General features: G+C 38.0%; 1 protein-coding gene across 3 annotated transcripts in view; it reads left to right on the top strand.

The window, feature by feature from the left end:
* LOC138001729 (protein hook homolog) overlaps positions 1-10,000 on the top strand; it is an 18,501-nt gene that overhangs the window by 1,008 nt on the left and 7,493 nt on the right. The gene's annotated exons all lie outside the window — the stretch shown is intronic.

The following is a 10,000-nucleotide window of genomic DNA, read 5'->3' as shown; positions in this document are numbered from 1 at the left end:
GCATGAGAAGCAGACCTTATTGGTAAACATCAGTATGCTTATGCACAGAACTCATCGACAACTGTGGCCCTGATTAAAGGTGTTGACTCGTGGAAATTAGCCATCGATCACGGCGAAAAGGTTGTAAGTGCCTTCCTTGCTTTAAGAAAGGGGTTTGACATCATAGATCATAACACCCTTCTAAACAAAATGAGGAACAACAGCGTAACTGGTTCTGAGCTCAAATGGTTCAACAGCTATTTGGATGAAAGATATCAATATGTGCCCTCTGATGGCAAAGAATCAAGCAAGAGGTTGATAGTTATGGTGTTCCACAAGGGTCAATCCTGGGACCTACCCTGTTTAACATCCATGCAGGCCTGTAGTAAGCATAAAATGACTGAGGATGGAGGGGGGGCTGAGTGAGTGGCCCACATTAACTCCCCCCACCCCCCCCTCCCCTCTTTGGTCTCTCAGTTAAAGCATACTTCTTGGTACATTTCAAATCACTACATTTGTCTACATTACCTTTTGTTCTTGTCTCTAATTTTCCGTTTGTGTTGACTTTGACAAAATAGAGAACTTGTTTGGGATATCATTCGCGGATAATGTGCCAAACAATTGCTTTCGGTTTTCTTTCTCCCCAACAAAGTCATAAGCTATGTCTACAAGGGTCAGATCATCTTTTCTGTCCTTGTGGACATGCAACATCGTTAGGTGGTTCAGTCTAGAGTCTCCCGTTGTTGAGCGTAAATGCGTCTTAACCCACTTTAAAGATGAAAACGTTCTTTCACTAACCCTGACTAACGGCATTGGTTGCTGGCATGACAAGTAACAACTTTCCCAGAGTACAAATTTCAGGTAATTACGGTATATTAGTTTTCTGCGGGAGCTACATGTATCAAGGGACTGCAAGAAGGTTACCAGATCATTGAGGTCAAATTCTGAAGTGTCAAAGTGGTAAAAGCAAAAGTTGTCCTTTTAACTTGAAAGAATCCAAATCTTTGCTGTACATCTTCACCACTTCGGCTAGCTCAATGTCACATGACTCACTGGCAAAAGACTTCAATAGGAGCTCCTGTACGTTCACGTAAATTTTGAAGTCTTCTTGCTTAAATCTTGTGGCAATGCATTGCTTTGCAGTATCTATTGCATTAAAGTAGATTCGTTTGTAATGGTCTTTGAGAGTTTCAGGTAAGTGGTGGCTTTTCTCTTCCTGAGTAACTTAGGATCCTCAGTGGCCTGAATCTCTGTAGTTTTGTGCTGTAAGATCCGAGCCCAAAAAAGACTAAATGAGGTATCAGTCCGATCTTTCAGTAAGGTTTTTACCACATCCTGGGTAAGTCTGTTACGTTGAGCAGCTAAGGTGGATGAATCTTGCAAGGCATGACATAGGTTGTCAGTCTGCCTCCGAAGCTGCTTTCCCAGGATACAACCAAAATAAAAGTTGAACGTTGCCATCATACTTTGAACACCTCGGATTCTTGCTTTCATTTCCATGTCTTTTGACAGGGTTAGCAACCAGTCCCATAGTTCCATTACAGTAGTTCAGCTTGATTATTGATAACTGCTGCTAATGCTTCGCCATGCACAGTCCATCTCATAGGGCAAAATGTGTGTACACCGCATGACTCATTCTTGGTTTCGGCTCTCATTTTGTCTAACTTTGTGTTTTTTTGTGGTGACTTTTTAACCAGCTTTCAAATTTCACGTACTGTGAATCGCTGATGCATTGACACTGATTTTATGGCATCAGCGACAGCCAGATTTAAGGCATGTCCATAACAGTGCATGTGTAAGCATCTTCCGTTGATGGTTTTATTTTGCGTAGCTACTCCAGTTTTCTCGCCTGCCATCGTCGCTGCTGCCCACTGGTGCGCTGGATGTTTAAATTCATTGTCAGTAGGGCATTCTTTAGTATTGCTACTACTTGATTTACAGTTGTTCTTTCCAAAGGATGCATTCCAATTAAATCTTCGTGTATCACAAAACAGTCGTCAACCCACCGAAAGCAAATAACTAGTTATTCCTTGTTAGAAACATCTGCTGTTTCGTCAGCCGTGATTGTGAAAAACATCACATTCTGAATGTTTGCAGATATTTGCTGCATCGTGCCAAGAGCCATTGCCTCTAGCATCTCATTCTGAATCTCTGGTGATGTGTATTTGTCATCTCGTTCCGGAAGCCACTCAATGATCTCTGGATTTTCTTGAGCCCATAGTTTCAGCAGCTGATGAAAATTGGAGTTGTCCTCAGACATTGTTTCAGTGTTCCAGTCTCCTCTTAATGGCAAAGCCTGTCATACTAAGTATCGGATGCTCTTTTCTAATGCATGTCATTCAGATAGCAAATCACCGATATCACCTACATGTATTACTGTTGCAGGTGCTGTGACATATCTTGCAACTGCCTCCATATGCGAATCAGACGCTTTGTGCTTTTGAAATCCTTTCTTGGTCTCCATCGCATTTTTCCAGTTAGAAAATCCATTTTTCGTAAAAGCTGGGTCTGTATTAGGTGAAGTTAGCATTCCGCTTTGAAGTGCTTTCAAGCAAGTATGGGAATAAGCTGCATCTCTTCTCTTGTTATAATGCAACCACTTAAATCGTTCAAACCATGCTGTTTACTGCCGAAGGTCTTTGCCAGGAATGTAAAATTCTTTGGCTGGTATGGACTATCTGATACATTTACAAAGACTTGATCTGGAGGGCTGAGTTGTCTTTTTGTCATTTTCTGTTTGCCAGAAATTGTTGTCCATGGCTCCAAATCATTTTCATTACCAGGATGTTCTTTGATTCGGATTGTGACTACACCAGGCACTGTGTCACTAGTGCATGGTTTTACCCACAATAAAAGTGTTCCCTGCTTATTTTAGAGATGTTTGGATTTCTTTTTTGGTGGCTCTTGCGAAGACATTTTAAGACTTTCAATATAAATGCACAAAAACCCAAGTTTCACTCAAGTACAGTAGTATATTTTATACTGGCTGACCTCTTAGGAAACCAATAAAGTTCAAGAGGTCAAGTTCAGGGATTGTCATTGGTGCATTTCGATCCATTTTGCTTCTGTCTATTTTGATGAAAAATAAGGAGATATTTTAAAAGCTGTTGGTTGTTTTTGGCAGAGCAAAAATACGATTTTCTTTCTTTACACGGTTCCAAATTGCACAGAAGAACAACAGTACATAATCTTACTATGATCGACAATACTCTGAAACTGTAGCTTCCATTGACAGCTGACCATCGTAGAAGCAAAATTCCACTTTTGTAGCAGAATTTAATTCATCTGAAAATTTCTTGGGGGGGGGGGGGGGGGGGGCTTGAGCCACCATGCTAGCTCTACAGATGTTAACGAAGCCGAACACTCAGTAAATGAAGACCTTACCAATATTGCTTACTGGTGGACACAAAACAGACTCATAAGTAACCACAAGAAATGTGAAGTTATGTTAACCAGCGCAAGGAATACTGTAGCTACCTCCTGTGACTTAGAAATTTTTCTAGATTGTAAACTGCTAAAGCAGAGGAATAGTATGAAATATTTAGGTGTGCACATAGATCATAACCTCCGGCCCTTAAGAGTCCTCATGGGACCGATGAGGATAAGTAGTAGTAGTACCGGTATAGATCATAACCCAAGTTGGAATACGTATGCTTCTTCATGTAATACATGTATCTCGAAGAGATTATCCCAGACTGTTGAGCAGGGTATCTAAGTACATGTACCTCAGCTGGAAAATGCTACCTACGATACATAAGCAAACAACCTTTCCAATTATGGATTATGGTTGCATAGTCTGGGGTGACTGTGGAAAACAAAACTCTCTGCACCTCGAGCGTCTCCAAAACCAAGCTATGCGTAATTACCCTTAGGGCAAATCGCAAGACTTGTACACAATTCAAGCAATCGAAACTAACGCTGCTACATGTATCTATAAGCAGCAGAAGACAGTTCATGAGATTACAACTTGTGTACAGAATCATTAGCAACATAGACTGCCCTCGCCAACTGAAGCTACATGATTGTAATTTCAAAGATTGCTTGTTAATTGACGGTATGAAAGCCAAGTCAACTATGTATGGGCCAATATAGTTTTAAGAGTGCGGCTGCCTGTGAATGGAATTGGAAGTTTCGAGTTGGTCGGCGCATTATTATTATTATTTTTCTAAAAGTCTATAAAATATTAATAAATTACAGAAAGGTACAAATTTAAAAGGATTTAAAATCTAGGTAGTGCCAAGGCAACGACTGGATCGACTGTGCGCTAAAATCGAGTTCCTTAAAATAAGATTAATTATTATATAACATTGATTTGCAATAGGAACGCCAATCGATGACATTCGATGATGTTTCCACTACTCTTGTAGGATTATCGATTGGTCATCAATTGCCCGATGCCAGTCAATGCCAATTACCGTAATTAGCCATAATCGATTGCCATTGATTGAGCGATTGATTTTTCGATCACTGATTTCCTTCCATTGTTCAGGCCCTGTTGAGACGTACTAAGTGCATGCTAAGCAATTTTTCTGAGATAGTTCAAATAAATGAGTGCAATAAAGCACAGGTGCCCCAAGCTCAGAGTGACCATGTCTTACAAAATTATAAGGATTTGTATGGGAATCCTAAAAAAAGGCTTGAGAAGATAATTATGTGAAAAAATTTTGAATTAAAAAGCCAAACCTTATTGCCATTGTGGGTAGCTTCCTTTCTGTTAGGTTATTTTCCAGATCTGATGCCATTTGAGCCATTTTTCAATTTCTCGGTTGTCAACGGTACATTGTATAATAAAATCCCAAGGCTGGAGACTACATTCTCAGGAGCCACCAATTTGAGTCAAATATTCCTGGCTAAAATGTTCCCACAGTCACAATTCCATGTCAGACTCGATTGACAAAGATTGAACTTTCATCTCACCCCACCATCAATGCAATAGCAGTCCTGCGAGTGACCTCAGGTGGTAACTAATATTGCAAGAAAACAGCTTTCGAAAGAGATGCTTTATCACCAAAGTGGCCATGGCCTCGACCATTGATAACGAATTGAACCTTACTGGGGTGGCAGACGATAGTTTGTCAACCCCAAATTTCTCCCTGCATTGTCTCAGTCGTCCAATCAGAGTAACGCCTCCTTCGTGTTGACAAACTTCAAAAACACATTCACGAAGCCGGGAAACGTTGAAAGATGCAAGAATGAAAGCCATGGTGAACAAACTTTTGTGCATTCATGCCGCTTTTATTAGTTAATAGAACTTTGTACGTAGTAGGCTGTGTGCGATCGTAACTGTAATGTATTTATCAAGCCTTCAAGGAATTAACATTAATAATTATGCAGATAATCCATAGTTTGTCAACAGCAAATTTTTTTATTCCCATGAGAACAAAGTTTATTTGCATGGTAATTCCTCTTTAGTCAATGCAGTCATGTCCAGAGACCCAGGGGAATAAAGAAATTTGCAGTTGACAAACAGCGGTTGAAGCCAATGATGGCCACTTTGGTGATAAAGCGCCTCTTTTGAAAGCTGTTTTCTTGCAATGGAGTGAACAAACTACGGCCTGAGGTTGCTTGCAGAACTTCTATTGCATTACATGTAGTCTCTGGACAGCCTCAAGTGGGATTTTATGACACCATTGACAGCCGAGAACTTAACAAATGGCTCAAATGGGGTCTGATCTGAAAAATAAGCACACAGTAAGGATTGAAGCTATCCACAATGGCAATAAGGTTTGGCTTTTTAATTGAGAATTTTTTCATATACCGGTAATTATCTTCTCCTTTTATTGAGATTCCCATACAAATCCTTATATTTTTGGAGGCCATCAAGGCTGCTGCCTAAGAACATTTTTCGGGAGCCCTTTGGGCTTCCAAAATTATAAGTTAGTAGCCCAAGCCCAGAATTAATTAATTCCAGCTGGGATCATATTTACAAGAAATTGAGGATGAATCAAGTAAGGCACCCATTTGGCCTACTTGTTCAGAAATTTGGTCGCCCACTGCTCGCAAACAAGGCGCCTCAGGCGACCGAGCGACCGTTAGGCAGCAACCTTGGTCATGCTCACACTGAGCTTGGGGTGCCTGTGAATAAAAGTGAACTTTTTGAATGCATATCATTAATAAGAAATCACATGATTTTTCTTACGTTTATTTATTCCAAACTGCACTCAAAATCATGTGATTACCTATACTAACAGCAGTGCCCAGGTGGAAATCTTATTAAGATCTTACCAAGATTCTTAATAAGTTTCTTATTAAGATCTTACCAAGATTCTTAATTAAGATTCTTGTTAAGATCTTACAAGATCTTGCAAGATTCTTACAAGATCTTGTAAGATTCTTAACAAGATTCTTACAAGATCTTGTAAGAATCTTGCAAGAATCTTATAAGATCTTAGTCAAGATCTTAGATAAGATCTTGTAAGAATCTTGTAAGAATCTTATAAGATCTTGTAAGAATCTTGTAAGAACTGTGTAAGATCTTAGTCAAGATCTTAGATAAGATCTTGCAAGAATCTTGTAAGAGTCTTATAAGATCTTAGACAAGGATCTTGTAAGAATCTTGTACAATCTTAGATAAGATCTTGTGAGAATCTTGTAAGATTCTACCCAAGATCTTATCTAAGATCTTGTAAGGTGTTGAAGTATCTTGGCTAACATCTTCCAAGATCTTGTTCCAGAATCTTACAAGATTACCAATGATAAACTTACAAATATAGGGGTTTTGTTTGGGTACAACAAAGCATTGTATTTTTGGAGTTGTTTTATTTTATTTTGTTAAACATAATCTGCACTCCAGTACTAAACTGCAGAAAGAACCAAATATTGTATATGTAACTTTCTACAAAAAGATCCAAATCTTGCACTGGCTTCTTATTGGTAAATTCCTAAAAAATCTAGCAATATTTTTATAAATCAAACACTGCTGCTTTCCTGGTGTCATTATTGCAAATTACAGTCAATTCCAATAACTTGAACCCCTGTTCACAAAAAGTAATCACTTTCATTTCCCTTGAGGTAATTGCTAGTCTTTACTCAAAATAATTATTTTCCCCTTTAATGCTACCTTACAAAGTGATGCTGACCAATATTATTCTTTTGTGTACTTTATTGAAAAGCTTAACAATTCCAACAGAAAAGAAATAACCATATGACTATTGTTAAGTCTCAAAATTAATTCATAACCAAAATTGTCATCGAGCTAAAGCACTAAGTTGCCATGAAAAGTCAAGTTAATACATGGGTGCACAAAGATTGCTGTACGTCTGTCAAATGTGTAACAATATTACTTTCCAGACTTGTTGAAACTACAGTACTGAACCTGAAAATCAAACTACTATTGCACTGACAATACATTTGTTCAACTTTTTCTTAAAAAAACCCATAATTGGCAGTCTTCATTTAGTTATAACTCTATTGTCTTAAACTATGGGATTGCTGCGTTTTTGCTACATTGTAGTACTCCATAGATACCCCATATGATCTAGTATAGGAATGATATGGCTCAGCCCCATACCAATACCACATGATCTCTGACCCCTCACTTTGGGAATGCTACATACTTGGCAGCACTCCATCCAATTCCCACATTATCCAGGCACACTGGTATATGGTATGGGAATGCTATGGGGATTTGGTAACGTCCCTTACAATTCCCATATCATGCTGGCCCATAATAATGATATGGCAATCAATGAAATGGTAAACTTCCATGCATACAATCTCCACATTATTGTCTAGGTACATGTACATGTATGTTGCATCTGGTATGGGAATGAAATGACTTTTCACACAATTCCCGTCCTGTCCCATATATTCAGTGAACAGCTGTGATTCTTCCTAGTCTTGGACTACAATCAGTCAATTCACTGGTCAGTTTTCTGAAGTAATAAGGTCCTTTAATCAACATACAAACAAGTACCACAGTTTCACATTCAGTTTCAATGGGTATTAATTAATTTATGTACAGATTATTACATTTCAGCAACTGCAAAAACTAAAAATATATATAATATATATATCCTGCTCCTGTAAAATAATATTCCAGCAAATCAGAGATGTGGTGGAAACTACAAAAAATCCATTACAGTCAAGCTATTAACAGTAACAGTTACTACCATAGCTCACAGGCAAAAAGTAGAATACAGAGTTCAAAGCAGTACCTAAACATTTAATTCATGTCAAAATCTTTGGATTGGGTTCTTGTTTTAAAATTAAATATGAAAAAAGTTGTTAAACATTTCAGATAAACCACAGAACTATAACAAGTCTGCAAAGAGAGATCCTTAAATACATCAAACCATAACTGGTGGAGGAGACAGAATTGGTTGCTAAGCATTTTTGTCTGCTGTGAAGGACCTTTCCTTGCTGTCCCATCAAAGATTTTTTTCAGGACGTGTGTCTTTCTGCTCTTTCATGGCAACTTAAAAAAATACAGCATATACAGTATTATTATACTTCAATGATGCATGTAGTAATTCCTCTAAATTACTGATTATTTATATTACAACTAAATTGTGTAAGAGTAAACTCATAAATTTGGATCCCTTTACTTACAAACGTCTATAATAGCTTTGTCAGGCATTTTCTGCATTTATTACAATAGTTGAAGTGACAGCATTTAGCATTTCTACGAGAAGGAATCATTTGTCAATCGTATACATATAACTAATGCGGTATGAGCACAGTCTTGTTTTCCAAATCATGTGCTTCACCATTTGCTCTAAAACTTCATTATTCTTCATTACAGGTTTACGAATTTTTTTACGGGGCTATAGCATTTAAGCCAAATTGACTATCCTTGCTTCACAAATTGACTCGAAGATGTAAAAATGTGAATTCTAAATACAGGTAAACCGTTCCTCATTTTCAAGACAATAAGGCATCAAATCAAGCGTTATTCGCTTAAAGTTAACGCTTACCTTTTTACTTGTGTTGTTGTAAGCATTTCCTTGCCTGGATCAGGATTTAAAGAGTAAACCTAACCAAAAAATCGTCACAGTGCAAAAAGTGTGATCGTAGATACATAAACGTTTGAATAAAACCGCCCAAAATCTGTAAGATCGACGTTGAGCTGGACTGGTTACCACTGACTGCTGACCAAAACGAAAAGGGCTCACTAGTTTCCAGTCCTGTCTCTCACATGTTATTCAAGATGGCGGAGAATGAATCTCTCCACCGATTCATTACAAATGGGCAAGATTTGAAAGATACTGGAGTTCATTGAAAGGATTAAGTACTGACTTGGAGTGTGTAATTTTCAAGAGTAATGCATCATGTTCCTTTTGGAATAAGGCCGATTATGAGAGCATCAAACAAGGTAATCCGTTGATGATATTTGGCACAATCAGTACACAATACATCAGAATAAAAGCTTTCTTTTGCATTTCTCCGTGTACAGAGTGATTTTATGTTCAAAGTTTGGGGCCTTTAAAGGGCATTGTTTAAGCAAAGTACATACCGGTATATTGCGAGTAGTGAATTAACTCGAAAAATATCGCATTCACACAGGCATGCTTTGAATAAGACCAAACCTTCTTATACATGCATTGAAGGTTGAAGTTAAAGGTCATTTTTTCAAGGCACCAGATGAAATCAAATCCTAAAATTGCACTTAAAATACTTTGATTATTGTCTCACTGGCACATTCAGTACTATTGCACAAAATTCTCAAGAATCTCAACTCGCTCAAGTGACCCTCAAATTGAATCATTGAGTGGAATTCTTAAAGATTCCCATAAAATCCTAGTCCACATTGCCCTTTTAGCTAGTTTAATTCCCAAAAATTAGGTTTGGAAATCCAGAAAAGCCCGGCAAAGCCTGGCTTAAAAATCTTGGAAGGCCGGGAAGGCCAGGCTTTTTGGCCGAACAGTGTGACAGTTTAAATTGCTTTAAAACATGAAAGTTTAAGTACTACAGATGTACTTTAGCATGATAGAATGAGAAGGACTTAAAATAATCATTTACATAGCTCTTTTATCAGAGACTGTACATCTAAGAATAATCATGCAAAGGTTTAGTCTCAGGT

This window comes from Montipora foliosa, chromosome 1, assembly GCF_036669935.1.
Source record: "Montipora foliosa isolate CH-2021 chromosome 1, ASM3666993v2, whole genome shotgun sequence".
In the NCBI taxonomy this organism is placed as follows: domain Eukaryota; kingdom Metazoa; phylum Cnidaria; class Anthozoa; order Scleractinia; family Acroporidae; genus Montipora; species Montipora foliosa.
This window is presented reverse-complemented; position numbering and strand designations above follow the sequence as displayed.